This window comes from Macrobrachium rosenbergii, chromosome 15 (genome assembly GCF_040412425.1).
Source record: "Macrobrachium rosenbergii isolate ZJJX-2024 chromosome 15, ASM4041242v1, whole genome shotgun sequence".
Lineage (NCBI taxonomy): Eukaryota > Metazoa > Arthropoda > Malacostraca > Decapoda > Palaemonidae > Macrobrachium > Macrobrachium rosenbergii.
The window spans coordinates 32,005,929-32,029,136 of NC_089755.1; the positions used below are offsets into that span (position 1 = coordinate 32,005,929).

At 43.6% G+C, this 23,208-nt stretch overlaps 1 long non-coding RNA gene across 1 annotated transcript in view; it reads right to left on the reverse strand.

The window, feature by feature from the left end:
* Window positions 1–23,208, reverse strand: part of LOC136846508 (uncharacterized) — a 33,426-nt gene that overhangs the window by 4,530 nt on the left and 5,688 nt on the right. The window contains exons 2-4 of the long non-coding RNA XR_010855422.1: window positions 14,891–15,044; window positions 14,565–14,673; window positions 4,762–4,979 (exon numbers count right to left, since the gene is read on the reverse strand). This is a non-coding gene — a long non-coding RNA (uncharacterized lncRNA). The remainder of the gene's footprint in view (window positions 1–4,761; window positions 4,980–14,564; window positions 14,674–14,890; window positions 15,045–23,208) is intronic.

The following is a 23,208-nucleotide window of genomic DNA, read 5'->3' on the forward strand; positions in this document are numbered from 1 at the left end:
AAAAGATCCTCAGGGGCAAGTATAACATGTCAACCACCTGCCAAACAGGGCAAATAGCTTTCATACAGAAACCATATAAACTGACATAATATCCATTGTTGCAACTTTCAAGCACTGTGTCCAGAAAAGATTACAACGTGTAGGGCAACTGGAAAATGGATAAAAGTGAAGTGGTTTTTATGTCATTATTTACTTTAAGAACTAATATACGAAGCTTAGCTGTTGAATTAATGATGGTTTTTGCATTTTCGTTTTCTAAATGTAAAATTGCATCACAGCAATGACTTTTTTTCTCAGGAATATCCAATGGCAGAAGAATGTACAGATTAAAAGTGATTGCTTCCACCCTGCATGCAAGAATAGACTATGTGTAATGGTGATGGTGCTTAATTTAGAGCAGTTTGTGAGTTTAACCTGCAAGCAAGCCTAAACAACCCAAGCTGAAGCTGGATGAAGGATCTGGAGTGGAAGCAACACTTCCTAGACATGATGCAAAGTGGCACAAATCATGCAAAAACAAGATTAGTATTTTGGAGAGAAGAAATGCAAAGAAGAGTGATACAATGTCCATGTGGACCAAGTCCAAAAAAAAAAAGATACAGAGTTCAGCTAAAAATCTGTTCTTTTTGTGAAAAGTTGCTGGAAAGTTTGGTCTTCCTGTTAAAGTTAATCTACCTTTTGGGCTTGATTTCAAAGTTAGATGTGTAAGTAAAACTGAAAGATACAAAACTGTTAAAAACTAGCTGTTGGCAGATAATCATGCAAAGATGCACAGGCATCACAACAAATGTTTGGCAAAACTACACAGTTTTATGCAAAAGTCTTGAGACAAGATAAAGTAGATTTCATATGAAGGAGCAAAGTGTTGAATTGCTTTTGCTGAGCTGATTTCATATGTAGAAACCTTTAGGGACTAATCACAAAGAACACCTGTTTTTCAGCATAAAGGAACTGATAAAACTTGTACAAGTCAAGGCTCCAAAATTTTGGCATAACCAGCACCATAGGTTCACACAGACAGATTAAAAACAGAATTATCAGCAATCCCTGACCTCCGAACCACAAGCAGGAAAAGGATGACTCCTTGCTTTGATAAGGATATTAGGGAGAGTATTAAAAGAGGAATGATAATAGGGACTTTGACTGGAAGGTCTGATAAAAAAACAAGAACACAGTGCTCAGCTAAAATTCTCCCACATGATATCTTTTTGAACTCAAAAAGTTGCAGGAGCATTTCCGGCAAGGCTGCAAGAACAGTCTTTCCTGCCTTTGCAGCCATGATTTCAAAGGATGGACCTAGCAAAAGAACAGGAGAACAAGACACAAAACTCATGTTCCCCAAACAATCTCTCAGCTGTTGGAGATACAGTGAAGTCTAGATGCAATATACAAAACAAATGTTTGGCCAAACTCACTAGAGAGACAGAAAAATGCCAAAATTTGAGACAACTAAAGTTAGTGCTGCATGTGTTTGATGAAGGAGCAAAGGGCCTGAATAACTTTCTGGAACTGATGACACTGATGTTGTTGTCATCAGGGACTCAGTCAGAAAAAATAGCCCCCTGTTTTCAGTTAAAGGAACTGAAAACTTGTACAAGCATCAAGATGCTCAGAATCTTGGCATACCAAACTCATTGGCAGGTTCACACAAAACTTAAAAACAGAATATACCTCAATCTTTGCTGGAAACAAACAAGTAGGGAAAGGACACATCCTGTATTTGACTGGGTAACAGATATCATTTCTGATGTTAAAGGAGCTCCAATAGGGATTTTCTAGACAACATAACGAGCCTGAGGGTCTGCCTGTAGCAAGTGCTGCAAAAATTATAGGCCATGATATCTTTGAACTCAAACAAGTATTTACAAAGGAACATTTTTGGAGTATATCCCCAAAAGAACAGTCAAGCAGCAACTGCAGCCTTATCTTAAAGGCCACTGGATGGTGCTAGCAAAAAGAACAGATCCTGCAGATTGTTTGGAGATGGCCAAGATAGATCGTCTCCCAAACAATCTCTCAGCTCATTGTGTTGCAACTTACAGTGAAATCTTGATGCAATCTCTGCAAATGTTACACTGGCTTCAAACCAAAGGCTCTTTGAAAGACAATGAGAAACACTTATTTCCATTTGCAGTTGAATGATTAGACTTTTGAAGTTAGTGCTGCATGTGTTTGATGCAGCCAGGATATGGGCCTCAAAGAAAACTGTCAAAGCTGTTCTTTGACACTGACTGTTGTATAAGCCAATGCATTGTGTCCAGTTTGCACAAAATACTCTTATGTTGTGTCAGAAGTATGGGTATCCTTTGTTTCAAAAAATGCATAAATATCAGATACATCACAGCACATGAAATAGCTGGTGCATTTGTCCCCAAAAGCAAACTCACTGGCAGTCTTCCATGCCTTTGCAATAACAGGCTGTGTGTTACTAAAATTACCAAAGTAAACGTTTATGCTGGTAAATGAGCAAATCAAGTGCCTGGGACAAGATGGAATGTATTTGATTGGGTAAAAGATGCAACATTTTTATGTTAGCAGAAGCTTTCCATCAGAGATTCTAAACAACATAATGAGCCTCCTGGAACATTCTGTGGCACTCTGGTTTTGACAGAATAGGAGGGACATCCAAAGTCAATGAAGTCAGACAGCATCTGTTTGCAAGGAAGTCCAGGGCTTTGGAGCATATCCCCCAATACAAGCAGACTCATTAAAGTAGATACAGTGTATGAATGCGTATCAAGGAGGCCATGTGTGGGGACAGGTGCTTCAAAAGAACTTGAGTTACCAGATCCTGCAGATTGGGGATGGGAGAAGCAAGATAGATCATCCGTTATACCAAAGTGGACAACCCTTCAGTCAAGCCCAAGAAAGCTGCTATGAACTGGACTATTTTTTGCAAATGCAAGAAAGCGTGTGCACCTCCCTGCAAATGTTACACAAATAGCTTGAAGTGCACAGCTCTTTGTATTTGTGAAGGACAATGCTTTCAGAAGTGACTTATTTTGTCTCAGTTGCAGTTGTAATGATTATGCATATACATTTTGAATTTTTGTAAACTGGAAGCTCATTACGGATTTTGTAGGATATATGCTTAACCATGGGCTCTAAAATAGTCCACCTTCAAGTTGTTCCTATGTAATAAGTATCTCTGACTGGTTATATAAGGTATAAGTTGCAAGTAGCAAAGTGAATTCAAGTATCGTCTCTTATGTTGCATTAAAGAGATATGTCACGTTTCAAAAAATAAATATCCTTATTCAAATATGCATTCATATAAAAAAATTTATCTACTTTAATACTCTCACTATTTACTGGTGCATTTGCAGGTATGCCAAAGTATCGTCATGAGGTTTGATTTGAAAATTTGCAATAATAGAATATAATATTACTAAAAGTATTACCAAAGGAGTAAACGTTTATGTCAGCTATTTTGAAATGGCAGACATTAACTTATGTAAATAACAAATATGTTGAAATTAATTTGCAGAGAATTGGGAAAGACAGACAACATATTTTATACCTATGAGAGGAAGTAATGGAGTCAAAAGTTACTCTAATGTGGCTGAATAACAAAAATATGGGGTAATAATCAGTCCTTAGATTGCAAGCCCCATACTGGCCATCGGGGGACATGGCTGATTGGGGTCCATAAACAAAAATGTTTAGTGGGAGGTATAGTAAACATGTGCAGTTTTATGCTTCTACCCCAAAGTGCACAATCAGGCCCAAAATCTGGGGTTAACTGCCCCACTATAACTCAAGAGAAAACACAGCCTTCCCACAACAAAAGTTTGTTGGTTGAGTTGATGTACCAGTTAGAATAAAGGAAGAACCTATTTCTAACTGTTATTTACTTCATCTCTCCTCCAGTAGACTGCTCAGACAAAATAGTTCCAAACCAAATACAGTGTTTTGAAAATGTGGAACAAAATCCGTCTGACCAAATTTGATGTGTTCATACTTTAGCTATGAGAACGAAGATGAATGAAAGAGAGATTTACTTTGATGACATCAGTACTGCTCACGAAAAGTGTGGATCACATTCTAAACAGCTAAGGAAGGTCATGAATTCTTTGCAAAAAGTACTACTGTATTTGGGCTAGAATAAATTCACCTTGTCAAAGTCAAGGAGCTCTCGGCACTCGAAGATGGTATAGAATGTCTGGTGCTGATGTTAAGTTGATCAAAACCTGCAAAATGGCAAGAAAATTTGCCATTCACTCTGTACCATTTTCACTGGTGTCTGCCTTGGGAAGTGTAGGCTCATGTGTCCTGTATAATGATAACAATAGGGACTCAGATATGTCCACTGATGATGGCTGCAAAAACAATTTTATGATGCATGGTTAATACAAGATGAACTACATTCTTATGAGTGAAATCGAGTAAGGATGACTCCAACAGAGGTTCTCTGAGAATGCAAGAGAAGGAAGCATTGTAAAAAGGTTTCATAATCAAAGAACAACCTAAACAGATATCCTAATATATCCAATCATAAAGGTAACCAAAGATCTGCTGTGAAGTCCCAGAGTTACGAAGAGGAGTAACTCTGTGTCATAGTGGGATACAATGTTTAAACTTATTTTAGGTTTACAAGGTATAGCTCTCATGGATCCTACATTGGGTGAAGGCAGAGGCCTGTGAAACATGCGTGAACTTAGAAACACCAAGCTACGCTACAGATAGGACAAGGTTTTCATAGCATTTAAAACATACTGAGTAACAAATAGGAAATATTATAAACTTCAAGGTTGTACTTACAGAAGAGTTTTACAAATGTTGGAATGGGGTGCGGTAATACACTTGAACTGCATCAATGCATCCAAATGAGGTGTGCACTCCATTACCTACAATCAACTTTTATTGTTTTATCTCATTTCTCTATGTAGCAGAGACATGGGGATCTGGAGACTGTTTTGTGTTGGCAAATTTCTCCCATCATGCGGCAAAACAAAACTGGCACTCCTTTGATTATCTGTCTGCAAAAGGAAAATAAAAATAAGAAACCTATTCATTTACAAATTTCTGTTTTGTTACCTGATCAACACTTCATGGAAAGGCTTTCCAATTGCATACATTTATTCAAGAGCCGATGTTTCACATCGCTTGATGCATTTTCAAGGCTGAAAAAGCCATTAAAAACAATAAATACTTGTATTTATTGTTTTGTTATAAATGCCATTACAGTTACTTGGGAACCTCACTCCTGAATTGCTATTCATTAACTAGCATTTAGAGCTGGTTATTTGATAAGTAACACATTCGCTGTTAGAGAGACCACTTTCTTAACACAGTTAATCTGTGTGTTACACAAAAGTTAATTAAACAACTTGTTAACTTTCTTTTACTTATTCATTACAGTAACTAATTTACTAATATATAGGCTACTGTATTTATTTATGTAATAGGTATACTGTATACTGTAGGTCACTTTTATCTAAATAAGTCTCTGACATTATATTATGAATACAAGAATATGTGAGTAGGGAATGCTGTAACTATCTATTATGTTGGCTCTGAATAAAACAGTTTACCCCTCAACGTCTGACATCGTAGTGAATATCATTATCACAGATCAGCAAAATTGGTAAAATCTCAGAAATTAATGCAACATTCTATCCCCTTCTGTGCAAAATGATATTTTTATGATAAAATAAAGTTTTGTACATACTTACCCGGCAGATATATACTTAGCTATAGTCTCCGGCGTTCCCGACAGAATTTCAAATCTCGCGGCACACACGGCAGGTAGGTCAGGTGATCTACCTTACCGCCGCTGGGTGGCGGGAATAGAACCATTCCCATTTTCTAATCAGATTTTCTCTTCCACCTGTCTCCTGAGGGGAAGCTGGGCGGGCCATTCATCGTATATATCTGCCGGGTAAGTATGTACAGTCGCGTTCATTAGTGACGATACTGTGTACTTTGATTATCGTTCACAAGTGAAAAGAATTATTTTGATTTTTTTATAAACTTATTTTGAATTATAAGAGCAACACAGTACATATATTAATACTATACATAATATAAAATAAAATAAAAATCTTCACTGCTCAAAAGTTTGCCATTCTGGATATTATACACGAAATAAAACGAAACATTCTGAAATGTGAACGATAACATCAGGGCTGGCAACCACATCGCAATCTCCGAAACAATAACAGCACGAGAAAATTCGCACCCCTGACTCCGAAAGGTTGGCACGCCTGAAAAGCCGCCAAGCAATGCTGCAACTTGTCACGTGACACAGTGGTGGTGCTCACTGCTCAGCATTTAGCCTACTTCTGACCCGACTTCACGTTGTGATGATGGAGCATCTTGGGCGACTTCAAATAAATCCTGGAGCCAAAAGACAAGAAACCTCATTAGCTATACGGAGAGTCATAATAGAACTGCATAAAATAATATCCTCCCCATAGAAATTAGCCGCAAATTAAATATCAGTCGGGCAACAGTATTCAGGTGGATCAAACAGTTCAACGAAGAAGAGAACCTCCAGAATCAGCCTAGAAAAGGTCGACCCCGATGCACTACTAGAGAGCAGGATGAACAGATCGTTGCTAAAGTTATCTCACAGCCTATAACAACTGCTGCGAAAGTGAATCAGGAATTAGGTCTTCAAATCTCTAATGTTACGGTGAGAAGGAGATTACACAACCAAGGAATTCATCACCGCAGACCGGCAATCAAACCCTCCTTGTCTCAAAATCACCAAGAGCAACGAGTAGCTTTCGCTCTTCAGTATCTACCGTTTGAGTCAGGATTCTGGGATAACGTTATATGGTGTGATGAGAAGACTTTTGCTAGCGACGATCATGGTATACTCCACTGCTGGCGACCTAATAACACAAGGTAAGTAAATAATACCAATAGTTTTCATGTAGGCTTAGGCCTATGTGTAACATGAACTTTTTTTACTATATTGATTAAATAACTGCAAGGTAAGTAATTAATACCAATAGTTTTCATGTAGGCTTAGGCCTATGTGTAACATGAACGTTCCTTACTACACTGATTAAATACCAACAAGCTCCTTAAAATATAATTTTTCTTTTTGCTTTCAAGGATAACATTTCAAGCCTATTGGAATTCTAACGAATTACCTATCGAGAGTGAGAAAACAATCTCAATATCAATGTAAATTCCTTGTTGCTCATTTTTATTAATAGACTATTGGTGATATTCAGCGTTGATATTTTCTTCGTTTACTTGCGATAACATTTTTTTGTGTATCTCAATCTCTAGGTTCAATAAAGAAAATATTCAACCGTCGGCGGCGAAGTGGAAGAATTTCTGCAGGATTATGGGGATGGATGGCTGCGTGTGGACCAGGGAACTGATTCCCATCGACGAGCGTTTAACCGGACAGCAATATGTAGAAATTCTGGATGAAGTCCTGATCCCATCAGTGAGAAACTTCTACTACCGGGTCATTTGCCAGTCTATCTTGTAATGGACAACTCTTCTGTTCATAACTCGAAAGTGGTCAGCGAATGGTTTGCTGAACAGAACAATGTTATACGTATAGACTGGCCAGCTAAATCTCCTGACCTCAATCCGATAGAAAATCTTTGGGGACAAATGGTAAGGAATGGGATACTGGGACAATAAAACCAAACCTGCACTGATCAAACACTGCCTATCTGTGTGGGAGTCATTAAGACCGAAAAGAGGGATGAATAATTATTGTCAAAAGGTCAGTAGATTCAATGCCAAATAGACTAAGAGCTGTGATTGACAATGATGGAGGTCATACTAAATATTAGACTAATTTTTTGTTATTCATATTTATGTCATAGGTTAATAATGTATTATTTCATCTGTATAAAAAAGGGAAATTTATTTACTTTTATACCAAAGGAATATTAATTCATATTATACCAAAGGAATATAAATTTACTATTACTTTTTATTCACTATCATAATGTGTAAGACACAGTAGGAAAAATTAAATTATTTGACGAACTGTTGTTAACTGTGAGAAAGAGAGACTATTTTTTATGCTTCATATTTCCGTTGTGTTCTTACGTGATTGCATGAAATATAATTTATATTTAGTTTCTTAGGGCATTTCACGTTTCATAATTCATTAAAATCTTTATGTGAATTATTGTTTCTATTCCTTTAATCCTTTATGATTCAGTTAAATAACAATAGACTTGCATCAATACTTATTACATGCAAGGTAAGTAGGCATTAAGCCTACAATGAACAACTTAATACAAACAAATGTCAAGGACCAATAGACCTAGTAATGTGATTTAATTTAAAATGAGAGCTTGAATAGTGAAACTATACATAATTAATAACGCAAAAGCTTTGCTTTTTGTAATTTTGCTTTTTACTTTTTAACTTTCTCTCAAGTAAAAACATAGAGCCCGAAATCACAAGTAAGCCACTACGATAATTAGAAAGATAACGTGTCCCTTTAAATCAGTGACTCCTCAGCAACTATGCTGCCTGCGCACCCTCCCATGCTGTAGTTGCCAGATGTTGCTTTCTATGTTGACAATTTGTCCGAAAATCTAGATTGAGAGTATCGTAAGTTTTGAACGTGACTGTACAAAACTTTATTTTATATAAAATATCATTTTTGTACATGCAACTTACCGATCAGATATGTAGCTGATTGGCACCCTTGGAGGAGGGTAAGAGACCTTTAATATCTAAAAACGAACAACATATGTTGTAGGATATAAAAAACCATAGTTCTTACACAGTTGGGCAGAAGACTTCCTTGGATACTGTCTAGCAGGTCTGCTTGCCTCAAGGCTTCCAGCGAGGAGTTTGACCTGACTGACAGCCCTTCTGGATCGTGTCGTGGGGCTGACCCGCCCCATTACATGACAGAGCCTTATTATGGATCGTGTCCGTGGAGACTGACCCACTTACATGACAAGAGCCTTTGCCTGGGAATCATGTATCAATGGGGCTATCCCTCTTGCCCAACCAGAGCTTTGGTATCAACCAGTAACAAGGCACAACAATAATCCGACCACACAGCCAGTCTAACCTTGTTAGTGTTGAATTGAAAGGGGCTATATATACCCTCTTTAATCAACCTTAAAACACACATCACCAAAGCATTAAAATCCAACTAAAATAACTAAACTATAAAGTTAGTTTCAGCTCCTGTCCAACACCGAATCCGAGGATAAATGCGCTCCTAGAGAGAAGCACTTATCATAAGTAACTCTAACATCTCAAATAATGAGATGCAAGAGATCAATTACATCTCAGTAAGTCGCCTCTATAAGAGCCTGGAGAACTAACGTCTTGTGAAAACCAAGATATGTAATGGCTCTCCTCATCTTTCACTCTAAGAACTGGAGATTGCTCATCCTCACAAGACAGATGCGCTTCTTTGATGGCGTCCTTAATGAAAAAGCTTGTACATTCTTCGAAATGGGTCTACTGGATCCTGACTGAGCTGAGACTCTGGACTGTACCTCAGCTGTTTCTTCTTATCAAGGTAGAATTTGAAGCTCTAACCGGACACAGAGTCACCTCTCAACTCTTGCCCTGTCACTGAGAAATACCTTTTTACCTCAAAAACTGCTTGGCCATGGTTTAGAAGGAGTTTCATTCTTCGCCAAGAAGAAGGGTTTGAAAGGAGCAAATAGCAGGTCTTTCTTAGCTTCTTCTGTTCAGAAACTTGTAATTAACATTCTCTTAGCAGAGAAATGAGCAGAGAAACAGTGACTTCTGGTCAGATCCCACAGAGGCTTTTGAGAGGTTCAATTTCTTGGACACTAAAAAATTTAGAACCATCTAAATTCAGCTGGAGGCTTGAGGTCACTTGGTTTTAGGCGTTCAAAAGACCCTAGTGAGATCGTGTAGGTCTTTGTCTTCTGAGATATTCAAGACCTCTGTGTCTGAATACAGAAAAACCAACATCCTTCAACTGATCGTCAGTGCGAGGTTGCCTCTCAAGTAAAAGAAGGAAGTCAGCGATGTCTGCTCACAGAGGTACTGGAAGAGAGATATCTTCTGGGTGCACCATGCTAAGCTTTCCCTTGGAACTGGTAGGGGCCATGAGTTGAGTTCTCACAAGCAATAGCCTTTGCAGCCTTAGCGAAAATCCTGCTCTGGCCCCAGTCCTTAGATGGTCTGAAGGCAGTCAGATCAGAGCGGGAGATTCTTGTGGAATCTGTCTAAGTGGGGCTCTGAGAGGAGCCCGCTCCTGTGTGGAAGCTGATCTGGGAAAATCCATCATCCATTCCAGTACCTCTATGCAGACCAATCTTGAGCTACAGCTGCAAACAGGGCGTCAGGGTCCCACAGTTTGTTGCCTTCCGAAGAAGCAGAACTTTTCTTACTCTTTCCCAAGATCTTGGAATGGGGAAAAAGCATATATTCGGACCCTCTAAGAGAAGACCGTCTATGGCAACTGCCTGGGTCTGAGATCGACAGTTCTCAGTCTTACGTTCCAATGAGTGCCTTAAAAGAGGTCTATATTCGGCCTTCCTCAAAGGCTCCAGCACACAAACCTCTGGTGGAGAGTCCACTCCGTGATGGACTTGATCTTTTCTGTGGCAGATGAAGCCCCTCACATTCCTTTCCCCGCACGAACCTGGTGAGGGTCTGATCTTTCTCTCCTCCATACAACAATACGCGTCCTTGCTGTTTCGTAAAGGGAGAAGGAATATGTTCCTCCCTGTTTCTGATGTAAGCCAGGGCTGTATTGTTGTCAGGTTACCTGAATCACATCCTGTGACTAGTGGCTCAGAAATGAATTAGAGCTAGATGCACATGGACAGTTCTTTCTTGCTGATGGTAACAGCTCACCTGTTCCCCCTTCAGGTGCCTGACACTTCTCTCAGGCAGTGTTGCTCCCATCCCGACTCTGGCGTCTGAAAGCAACACTAGGTGAGGGCTCAAACAGCTTGAAGAGGTAATCGGTTTAATTTGTGAGATTCAACCACATGGAGATCCTCCCCCTTTACCACCATCAGAGTATCTGGAAAGCTGCTAAATCCTGAGACTACAGTCATTTCTCCCTTCCAGGTGGAGATTGAAGAGGGTCTTAGGAGTGAAGAGTCTTCCTAGAAACAAACTGTTCCAGAGAAAAGGGTCCCCAGCAGACTCATCCATTCCCTGTGGAACAGTATTTCTTTTCTCTAGGAGGGCAGTCAGCTTCTCAGGCAGATCTCGCTGCTTTCCCGGGATGGAAACGCTTGAAAAATCCCGAAGTCATCCAGATCCCAGACAAGTACTCTGCAGAGATCACCTGGGACTTCTACAAAGGTTAGTCCTAGGGACTGGGTCAAATTTAGAGTGATAGACAAATACTCAGACAAAGATCCTTGATTGTGCTCGAATCAGCCCAGTGGGTCTGGCCATGAGATCCCTTACTCCCTCTGAATGTAGCTGTGTACTGCATTCCTCAAAATGCCCGGCCAGACACTTGGGGCTGTCGAGAAGTCGAAGCACAGGGCCCTAGATGGAACACTCTTCCCTGAACCACAGACACTTGAAGTATTTCCTTGAAAGAGGATGTGGGTATGTGGAAATATACGTCCTGAAGGTCCAGGAGACCATCTAATCCTGGGCTGAAGGCAGACAAAGCCGAAGAATTAAGTCCATGTGGTGAACTTCGTCCTGATAATGAAGAAGTTCAGGCGCTTACATCCAAGACCAGCTCCACCCCAATTTCAGCACCAGGAAGCAACGATTGCCAAAACCCTGGGGAATGGAGCTCCTTGAACCGGCTCTATGGCTTCCTTCTCCAGCATTTGTTCTACTGCTTGTAGAAGGGCTGGTTCCTGACAGGATCCTTGTACCTGGCTGATAACTCCCTTGGAGTTGTTGTCAAAAGTCTCTCCTTGAAGAGAGATGAGATAACCTTTCTTTAGAATAGAGAGGGACCAGTCGTCCGCCCCTCTCTGTGCCCAGACCGGCCGTCAGCAGTCCAGCTTGCTGTATCTGAATTACTTGAATCTCATTTGGTCTTCTTAGTAGGACGTGAGGAAGACCTTCCTCTTCTCTCTGGTCTTCGACTCCTGAACGTGGCTCTTGACGAAGGGCCCCCTCGAAAGGGCTCCTGAAAGGGTACCTTCTCCTTCTTGGCAAACGGAACAGCAGGCCTCATCCTCTTGGAAGACTGAGCCAGAAGATCCTGGGTCACCTTCTCCGATAATGAGCGAGAAATCTCCTTAACAGTCTCTTGGGGAAAAAGATGGGACGACAGCGGAGCAAACAGCAGAGGACCTCTGGAGAGGCTAGATTTAGTGAAGGAGCTGGCTCGATCTTTTCTCAGTGTTGGCTCCAAACAAGGCAGCGACCGGAAGATCGTCCTCACTGCTTTGTCTAAACAAGACCAAGCGTAGCAGATTCATCATGCTGAAATTCAGGGTCCTGCGTCCTCCCTGGCCAACGCCGAGGGCAATCTATAAAATTGAAAACCTCTATAACTCGAAAAAGGCCCTTGAGGAGATGGTCCAGCTCACATTCCGTTAGCCGCTGCAGGAGAGAGCAACTGGAAGGAGTCACCAGAAGAAAATCCGCGTCGCGATAAGGGACCAACTTCCCTTCGGTTCTTTGATCTGCGTACCCAAATCCAGACTTTCCCGAAAGTCTAGGAGGAGAAAGAACACAGTCTTGCCCCTGCTTCCTTCTTCGACTGCATCCCTCCCAAGCCCTTAAGAAAGCCTTCTTCGCCCAGAAATCGTAGGGCACATCTACACAAAGGAGGGTTTGATGACTTGGTGCTGCGCCATAAGGACCCAGGAGGAGGAGGGGCAGCATGACTAAGAGAGTCTCCAAACTCCTGAACCAGTAAAGCAGCCAGCCTCTTATAGTCTGATATACCAGCGTCTTTGGGGGATTCATCCTCTGAAACTTCCTCCATAGGAGCAGCCGGAGAAGAAGGCTTGAAGGAAGAGGCGCCTATCAGGAGAAGAGTCTGAGTGGAAGCATACTGTCCATCCCGAAGCGCGCTGCAGAGGTAGGGCGCCTGCTGCTGAACTGGCGCCTGATAGGAGAGGGGCTCTGTCCACGGCGCCTGCTGAGGAGGCGCCTGTGCCAGAAGAACCTGGCAGGAGAATGGTGCTTGCTGGGAGGAGCTTATCGAGCGCTTGTCAGAGAAGGCGCCTGTCAATAGGAGAAAGGCGTCTGTGGGGAGGCGCTAGGCGGAGGGCTTCCTTTCGAAGAAGAGTGCCTGGTAGAAACGCACAGCCTGCTGGGAGAAGAGCGCCTGCTTGGAGAACAGCGCCTCCTCGAAGAAAAAAGTTTGCTGCTGGAAGGGCGCTTGACGGGAGAAGAGCGTCGGCTTGAAGAAATAAACACACAGAGCTCTTGATAGGAAAATCATCCTTCCTACCAGAGAAGAATCCTTGGCAAGAAGAACCCACAGGAGCTGACGCTGCGGCAGAGACCGACCAAAATCTGCCAGTGTCCTTGACTCCTACTGGAGGGCCAGGGGATCTTGGGCTCTCTTCTTGATAGGAGAATCCTCTGTAGGAGCGCTCAGGGCTCCGAGATCTAAGGCTTCCTTTGAGGGCCTTCAGGACCTCTTCAGAGGGCGCGACTCCTCAGCGAACCAGCTGCGCCTCGGAGAAGATGAGTCAGGCCTTGAAAAACTGCTTCCTCAGGATGCCTTTCCTATGGCGATCAAGGCAGCCTGGGGCGCTAACAACAGGAGTCTGCGAAGGGCGCCTGACCGTTGAAGGATGCTCTACATCCTCCTTGCGGCTTTCGACATTCCTCCTCCACTGGTCCTGGGAGTTTGGAAGAGGTCTAGGCCTAGGAGCAATGCAGAGCCGATCAGACTGCACTGGGGACACTGCACACATCACTGTCACTCTTACCTTCTTTCATCGCACGCAGTTGCGATTTCATCTAAGGATCCGCCTTCATTTGCAGCATTTCACAGAAGACGAATCCGCAGGTTCAGTGAAGGAGAAGGGGCTGAAACCAAGTATTAGGAGAGTCTACAGTGTTGTGTCTACTTCCAAGCTCATTAGAGCCCAGAGACCTACTAAAGCTCTAGAGGAAGCCTTCCTAGCTCTATCCTTCTCGGTTTCTTCCCATAGAAGTCAAAGTCTTCATTTCCTTCTCGAATAGATTCTCATGTTCCTTACACCTATTGTCAAAGAGCAATCATTACCCCGACACCTCATGCATACCGTGTGAGGGTCTGGCAACCTCACCTTACACTCTTGCCTAACACACACACGAAACACAGGTGCAACATTAACATCAGACATCTTTATAGAAAAGTCAAAACAAATCCAAACAGTCCACAATAGCGTATGCCAAACCAAAGATCAATACGTCACCAAAAATCCGTTCAAAAGATCCTCAGCAAGCGAAAAAGAAATCCAAGCAGGAGGAACCAACAATAGATATTGCGGAACCAGCGACAGAAAAATCTGATTAGAAAACGGGAATGGACACTATTCCCACTCTGCGACGGGTAAAGTGCAGATCACCTGACCTACCTGCGCGTGTGCGCGAGATTGAAATTCTGTCAGAGCGTGGAACTATAGCTAAGTATATATCCTGACGGGTAAGTTGCATGTACAAAATGTAATATCGGTAATACAACTAAAAAGAAAACTTACATCTTGGGTTAACAGAAAAGTGTTGGAGATGCTCTAGCATCAGGAATTTATCAGTGGCTGAACTGGAAGCCATATCATCTCAATAGTCCTAATCTTTCATTTTCTGGACCTGCAAGAAAATTCAAATAAATGGCCTGGAAATGAGCCACTGTTCGTCTTGACAATACTGGTCTCATTAAGTTGAATGAAGGTCGTTTGCTATAAGCCAATTTCCTCTTCTCATAGCATACAAATACATGATGAACAACACAATATGATAAAAATAACGAAAAAGATATCACCTAACATGAAATCTTAACCTAAGCTTACTCTGTGCCTTGGCTTACTTTTATCTTACATTTTGAATTAACATGGGGTCTTATTTTGTGCCTTGCAGCCCCCATCAGTACTAGAGAAAGAGTTAGAAATAGGTGCAGTTACCATATGTATTCATGAAGATCCAAGGTAGGCCTAGCCCAGTTTCATCCAAGCATACAGTACCTGCAAATTGTAAGAGCAAGTCAAATCAAGGTCATATAACAGTAACTGATACAAAAGCATGATGCTGTTATTCGAAAGTATCTTGTTATTTAAATTTCAGCATTGGTGAAAGCATCTTTATAATTCAGTATTTGCATTTCACGTAATTACATTATACTACACTAGCTAAAAGGAGTCCAAGATGAAACTGTTACTCTTACAACAAGCCTGTAATGCAACAGTGAGGTAAAGCAATAGACAGGCATGGTTAAATATCTGCACAGCATATAAAGGGTATGGGCCTATCACACTGACTTTGGGAGCTTTACTGTTAAATGATCTTCCAGTCTGAGACTTGAATTCATTTACAATGACACATTTCTGTCTTTAAAGTCTTCACAGACAGTAACTAACCTTAGATGAACCTGTGATGTTCAACTTCTGGATCTTCATTATACTGTCACAACAAAGCAAATGTGATGTTTTAATGAAGTAAAATAGTTTGTTCATACTTACCTGGCAGATATATATACTGTATGATGCTCTGATAGTCAAACAGAATTTCAAGGCACACGACACACGCAGTGGAGATCAGGTGGTTAGTACCCATTCCTGCGGCTGGGAGGCAGGTATCAGTTTCATTCATTTCTATTCAGATTTTCTAGTACTGTCTCTGAGGAGGTGGTAGGCACTATGAATATATATATCTGCCAGGTAAGTATGAACAAACTTTATTTTATCATTAAAATATCATTTTGTTCATGAGACTTACCTGTCAGATATATATATAGCTGAATACCACCATTGGAGGTGGGTACAGACAGAATAGGATTTAGGAAACACACTACATGTAGGTGAAAGATACCTTGGTTCCTTACCTGTTAGCATAGCTGACTTCGTGATTACTGTCACCCACGTCGCTTCATAGCAACAGAGTCTCCAGCAAGGGGTGTGACCTGTATAGCTGGTGAGTTCTAGATGATCTGTCAACGAGGGTGACCACAGTAGCGGCTAGACCATATTGACCATACAATGAGACAAGTAGTAAGAGCCAACCACCTGACCAGAGCCTAAGTTGGGATAACGCCTTCAAAGAAAACTACTTGGAGAAGTCCGCTGGGCAGTCGACAGCAACCATAAAAACACTATCAACCATTTTCTAGGATGGGATGAGTGTCATCCCTGCCCCAGGAAAGTATCTGGAAGCAGTATGGTCCTAGCGAGGCTTGGTTCATCATATGTGATCTTCACATCTCTCAGGTAGTGTAGGCGAACACAGAGTTGCCTTTACGCCAAATGTGGCACCCAGGGTATTTACTGAGTGACATATTCTTCTGAAAAGCCACTGAAGTTGCAACCGCCCCTCACCTCGTGGTATTGACTTTCAAAGTTTAAAATCGGTGTCTTGACCTCAAGCCCCACTCCTCTTGGCTTTAATGCGTATCCCTCAGAAAGCCAGAGCATTCTTGACATAGAGTAAGTCGGTCTCTTTACTGAACACCATAAACTATCTGAGGGCCTCGACTTTCCTTCGTCTTGTCTAAAGCTAGACTTTGAGCCTAACGGGGCAAAGGGGACTCTCTCTGGCTCTTAGATGGGATAAAGCCATGCCCTTGATTTCAAACTCTTGGGCCAGGGGTTGAGCGGGTTCTCATTTTTACGCTAAAGGAAGGGCTTGGAACAAACTACGTTATGTCCTTTGAAACCTGTATCTACTAAAGGCTTGCAGTTCACTAACCCTCTTACGCAGTTGCTAGGCAGTTGAAAAATAGTCTTTCTGGTAATGTTCCTCAATGGCGCTTGGGCAGAGAGGTTGAAAGAACTGGACATCAGGAACCGTAGTAACACAACATCAAATTCAGAAGGAGTCCTTGGCAGGGCACCTTCGAGGTTTGAGATCTAAAAGATCGTGAAGGTCTTTGTTGTTGAACAGATCCAAAGTTTCTATGCTAAGCAGGATGATAGCATACTCCTATATCCCTTAGTCGGGACTGCTAGTTTAACATCACTCCTCAGAAACAAGAGGAAGTCTGCCTCCTGGCTCACAGGAGTCGTGAGCCAGAGAAATGCCCTTCTTTCTACACCATCTCTAAAGACAGTCCACACTTGATTGGTACTAAATTACTGGAGAGAGTCTTCTTGCTCTGGCAATGGCTCTAGCCACTGGTCTAGAAAACCTCTCACTCTGGCCCAGCTTCTCTGATAGTCTGAATGCAGCCAGTTAGACTCAGGCGGGGAGGTTTGTGGTACCTCTCGAAGTCGCGGTTGTTTGAGTAGATGGAAACTCATGGGCAGAGATGCCGGAAAGTCCACTAGGAAGGACATGACCTCATAGACCACCATTCCCTCGAGAGAAGGCCAAAGCAGGCGATCAACGTCATCGTCCCTTCGGCAGCGCAAACTTCTGATAACTTCTCCGATGATTTACATGCGGAAAGGCATACGTCCATCCCATCAATCCCAGAGAAAGCGTCTACTGAGGCTCCTGGGTGAGGAAGCAGGGAGCAGTAAGAGAATCTCTTCATGGAGATTTATAGAGAGAGATCTACCAATGGACGTCCCCAAAGCTTCCACAGTCCTTGAGCGCACCTCTTGGTGTGGGGTCCACTGGAGTCGGCGGCAGTTGTCATTGCCCGACTTAGAAGATCATGAGACGTTCTCTCGCCTGCAACAAACCTCGTGAGGATCGTAATATTCCGGGCCTGAGCCCACAGAAGGATGTCCTTTGCTAAGGCGAACAGGGACTGAGAGTGAGTTCCTCCCTGTTTCTTGAGGTATGACAGGGCCGTGGTGTTGTCCGAGTTGATCTGGACAACTCGGTTCGTGACTCGTCCCTCGAAGAAAAGAAGGGCCAACTGAATCGCCCCCAATTCTTTTTGAGTTTATGTGCAGGACACCTGTTCCCCTCTCCAGGTACCCGGCATTTGTCCCAGTGTTGCTCCCCACATCCCGAGATGGGCCAGCGTGGAAAACAACACTAGGTGGGGTTCTGAAGTTTGAGAGGCCTTCCTGCCAACTTTGATGGATCGAGCCACCACCTTGGTGATCCATACCTTTGTGAAATACTCAGAGAAACTTCCAGATTCTCCTTGTCCTGCCAGTTCTCTGCAGGAAGAATTGAAGCGGTCTGAGATGCAGTCTCCCCAGGGGAAACAAACTTCTCCAGCACGATGAAATGGTCCCTGCAGATATCCATTCCCTCACCGAGCATGTTTCTTTCCGCTTGGGAAAGGCTGAAACTTTGTCTAAACACTGAAGTTGTCTTTCTTGAGCGGAAGCATTTCGAAAAGCCACTGAATCCATCTGAATCCCCAGATAAATGATGGACTGGAGTCAGGAGTCAGATGGGACTTTCAAAAATTCACCAGAAGTCCTAGGGACCGTCCAAGTTCAAGTCGTGTGAATCTCCAGACACCTGCGTCATTGGCGAGGCTGGAATGAAACCAATCGTCCAAATAAAGAGGACTTATTCCTCCAATGAAGCAATCTACTTAACATTCCTCATTAAAATCGTGAAAACCATAGGGCTGTGCTGAGCGAAGCAGAGAGCCCTGAACTGAAACACCTGTCCCATAGGACAAAATCTCAGGTATTTCCTCGATAGAGAGATGTATAGGGACGTGAAAATAGGCGTCCTGGAGATCGAAGAAACCATCAGTCGCTGGTCTTGGGCTCCATGACCGACTGGGGCGTCTCCATTACGAACTTTCTTTCAGAACAAATGGATTCCAACTTGCTGACGTCAGAACTGGTCTCCATCCCCTGACTGCTTGGTACCAGAAACAGCCTGTTGTAAAAGCCGGGATTGTAAATCTGAGACCTGTTCAGCTCTCTTCGAGCATTTGCTCGGGTAGGTGAAGAATCTGCTTCTCCCTGCTGATAGGATGGCGACAGATCTATGGGTTTTACATTATATAGGAGGCAAGATGAGAATGGGATCTTGTATCCCTTTTCGATGACTTGAAGGACCAGTTGTCAGTCCTCTCTCTCTCAGGCTCTTAGAAAGCCTGGCTCTACAGTGTCTGAAGGTCCACGAGTCATTTCTTACCCTGGTCTTAGAGGGCTCTACCTCTTGAGGACCTCTTCCTCGAAAGGAGCGATCGAAGGGTCCTCCCTGCAGAAAGAACTTCTGAATCTTGGAAGCCTGCCCAGGGAAGAAGTCAGAGGGACTGCTGGGCGTCTAGAAGACTGGGCCAGGGGTCCTGAGTAGCCTTCTCTTGCAAAGTCTGGCAGCGTATCCTTGACTAAGGACTGGAAAGATGGCTAGAAAGCGAGGCCGAACAACAACTCTGCTTCTGAAGGGAGGGCCGACCCATAGTGAAGTTGCAGTAAATGAAACTCTCTTCTTTCAAAGCCCCGTACAGAAGTGGGCAGCTAGTTCTTCAGACCATCCCTAACCGCCTTGTGCATACAGGATGGGACGCTGAACAAATCTCCCAGACTAATGGGTCAGGACTCACAGGCCTGCAAGTCCAGGACTCCCAGACACCAGTCCAGAAAGTTGAAAACTTCCAAAGACCTGAAGAAGACCTTTCAGATGGTAGTCGGTTCAGATAAAGACCAGGACACCTTCGCTGATGAAAGGAGGGGCCTTCTGGGTAGATCCACAGGCGGGCAAATCCCCTTGGGAGAGAGGAGGAACTCTCAACCAACCTCCTCTCTATCTCGTGCCAAATTCCTGCTTTTCCCTCAATCTTGTGGAGGCAGGGCAGAAGAAGTCTTACTGGGGCCTTCTGGAGTCCATCCACTCTGAACCTTATTTAATTTTCACCTTTAGAGAGACCTTAGCCATCTTCACAAAACCAGAAGACTTTTGTGGTTGGAGCGAGGACCTGGGAGCGGAGCAGAGAGTTTGGCTTTGTCCCCAAACAAGTCCTTCAGCAGCCTAGTCAGAACAGTAGTCTGAAGAAGCTGAAGAAGTAGAGGACTGATCCTCAACTGCAGGATCCAGCTAGACAGCTCTCCTTCTTCCTTAGGAACAACCCGAGAAGGGAGCAGGAGAAGACCGGGAGAATGACCCTTACCCAGACCAACACGCGAAGGACTGCTTGGAAGAGAAGTCGAGAGGGATCGCGAAAAGTCTCGGGCAGAAGAGTCTAAACGAGCGTCCTGACGAGATACCCGACGAGCTTCTTGACGATCGATCCGACGAGAGTCCTGATGAGAGCGAGCAGCGAGGGAGGCGTCTTGCCCTAGCAGCAAGGAAGCGTCGTGCGAGTAGCAAGGGAAGCGTCTTACCGAGAGAGCAACGAGGCGTCTTGCGACAGCCGGGGCGTCGCGGCCCGAGCAGCAGGGAGGCGTCGTATGAAACAGCAAGGGGCGTCTTGCCGGGCAGCATGAGGAAGCGTCATGCTTAGCAGCCAAGGCGTCTGGCGAGAAACAAGAGGATCGTTGTAACGAGGAAGTCAGCCTGGCAGCATGAAAGGCTTCAGAAGCGGAAGTGCGATCCTGCCGGGAAGCCAGTAAGCGCTGGGCAACAGGACTTCTAGAGGGCGAAGCATGGATGACGACGAACATGGAGAAGGAAGGGAAGGTTTGGACCTCTTGATGGCGGCGGATCTTCCCGGCGACGTACGTGTCGTCTCGCTTCTGGGCGTGGCGACCAGTACCTCGCATGCTGGCGGCAGCTTGCGAGTAGGAGAGTCACTCCTGGGAGAGAGGGCTGATCCTGCATGAGAAAACGGTATTACGAGGGCCTTCTTCCTTCTCACAGGGAAGCAGCTTTCAACTTCATGGAAGGCGGCCGGGCGCTCAAAAGCATCATCGTCCGATGACGTCCTGGTCTCTAGGCGGATTCGCGTCAAATCCTCGGAGAAGGCGGCGTCCGCGAAAGGGGCGTGAAGCGTCCCGCTGCTGAAGCTTCTCTTCGAAGCGAGAATCCCGATTTCCCTCCGGCGCGGGAAGGAGGAATCGAGGAAGTAATCTTGAGGTCGTGCCCGAGCTACGATGTAACCAGCTTAGAAGCATCATCAGGACATGCCAGAAGGCGCCCAGATCGGTGGGGGTCGTAACCTCTGGCTTCCCGACTTACACTCCAGTCATAGGAGTCCGACAGAAGAGTCTAGACCCTAGAGCATGCTCTGGCCGATCTGGCCCCTGCAACACTGGGACAGACACTATCACTGCACTTGGCACTTTGAAGGCAGGCATTTTAGCTGAAGTTGCAGATGGAGACGCAACCGCCAGGGCATCACACCTTCCGCAGACACAACCCGGGCTCGGGCAACACCACAGGGTTAGGAAGAGCTGTCTACAGGAGGTTTATGGGTGAAAAAACACTACCTGACTCTGCTTCTGGAGGAAGACGCCAGTCTATCTCACTCTAGCACCTACACATAAGAATCATAAGTCCTCCAACTAGCATCGGGCGAGATTCCACTCCTTACGCCGGTCATTCAACAAACCGACATGCCCCTGCCCGACGCGCCATTTTGAGATCTACGAAAATTTTAGTGCTGCCTCTGATCTTGCACATAAACTGCGCTAGAAAGAACTAGATTCAGACATCCCGTCCAAAGGAAAACAAAGCCAAATCAAACAATCCACAATAGCGTAGCTACTATACAAAGTCCAAGTCAAAAACCAAAAGTCAAACAAACAAATACTTAAGTGACAATAAGTTTTATCCGAAATCAAGACGGAGGTACTGAAAACAAGTGTTGACAGTACCGGCGACAGAGAAAATCTGAATAGAAAATGGAATGGTTCCTGATACCGCCTCCCCAGCGGCGAAATGGGTACTAACCACCTGATCTCCCACTGCGTGTGTAAAGTAAAGTTTGAAATTCTGTGGGACTATCAGAGAATACAGCTATATATATATCTGACAGGTAAGTCTCATGAACAAATCAATATTTAGGAATCTTACCACTTAAAAACTTGAACTACAAATATGTGCAAGGCGCAAGGCATTCGGCCATATCACCAATTTGTTCGCTCAAAATTCTAATATACAGTCTGTTAGCATTCACAAATTAGTCACGGATTAAAGACTTCAGTAGCTTTGCAAGTTTACTGCTCTAGCTGCCAGTAAAGATCAACTTTTCTTAAAAACTCTTTGGTGATGCTCTCTGAGGGAGGCAGAAGGCTGGAGATGTACTTCATTGACACATGCAGTTTCTTTACCATTACATTAGCCAGAAGATAGACAAACATCCTGTTATAGAGACCTAATAACTGACCAAGAGAAAACATGATCCTTCTGCACCAGTATATGGGTGGCTCCCAAAAACCATTTCTTCCAGTCAAACTTGACTGGGATCTCCCAAATAAACCACCATATCGTGTTATATTAATCTGCATTATCTGCATTAAAGGAAAGAATGATATAGGAGCCTGTTTTGCAATTATGTAGTAGATATGCTTGCAAGGAACAGGCCTGGGTCCAAGAGCAACCTTGTGAGTCTCTTGTTTGGCAGCAGAAACAGTTTTGAGAAGTCTATTAATTTACTGCAATCCCTACTAGTATCTCGTCTCTTCATCTTAAACTTGATATTTTCAGCGACATCTGAAATGGTGGTGCTACTGAAAAGTCATAACCCTTGTTAATGGGGTCGTTTCACATGGAGTAGTTTTATAGTACAAGAGCTAATGGTTCCTCCTTGTGGTTCTGAAGTTTTGAGACCCAAAGATCTCCCACACCCAGCTCAGGACTTCAGAAAAGGCAGCCTTGCTTTGCAAAGTCATGGCTGTCTCAGATTCATCTTCATCAGTATGCTTATGTACCACATGGTCCTTTGTCAAGTTGAAATGCCTATGCTTAGCTGGTATCAAAGATATCTAATGCAGTGAACATTAGGTTGAGGGCATGTGGGCACAGTGACTGGGCTGGTGACTGTTAGGAGACTGGCCTGGTACATCATCCAGGACTTCTCCACTCCTGAAGAAGAACACAATTCCTTTGCCATCCTGAAAACAAAGAACTCTGATGAAGATGAATCAGAATGTCCACTGCAGCACTCCTTCTTGACTCTCTTGACTCTAGGTTCTACTCCTCATAATGCACAACACTGTTAGGCAACCACTCAAGGCCTGTTTCACAGGTAAAGTCATGCAAAGACACTTGACCATGGCATATGCTGCAAAAGAGGTGAAGAATCTTGTCGAGAGACAATCTGAGTGCATAACAGATTCTATCTGGATGTCCTTTACATGTCTGCTGGAAGACATCGACAAGAAACTGACT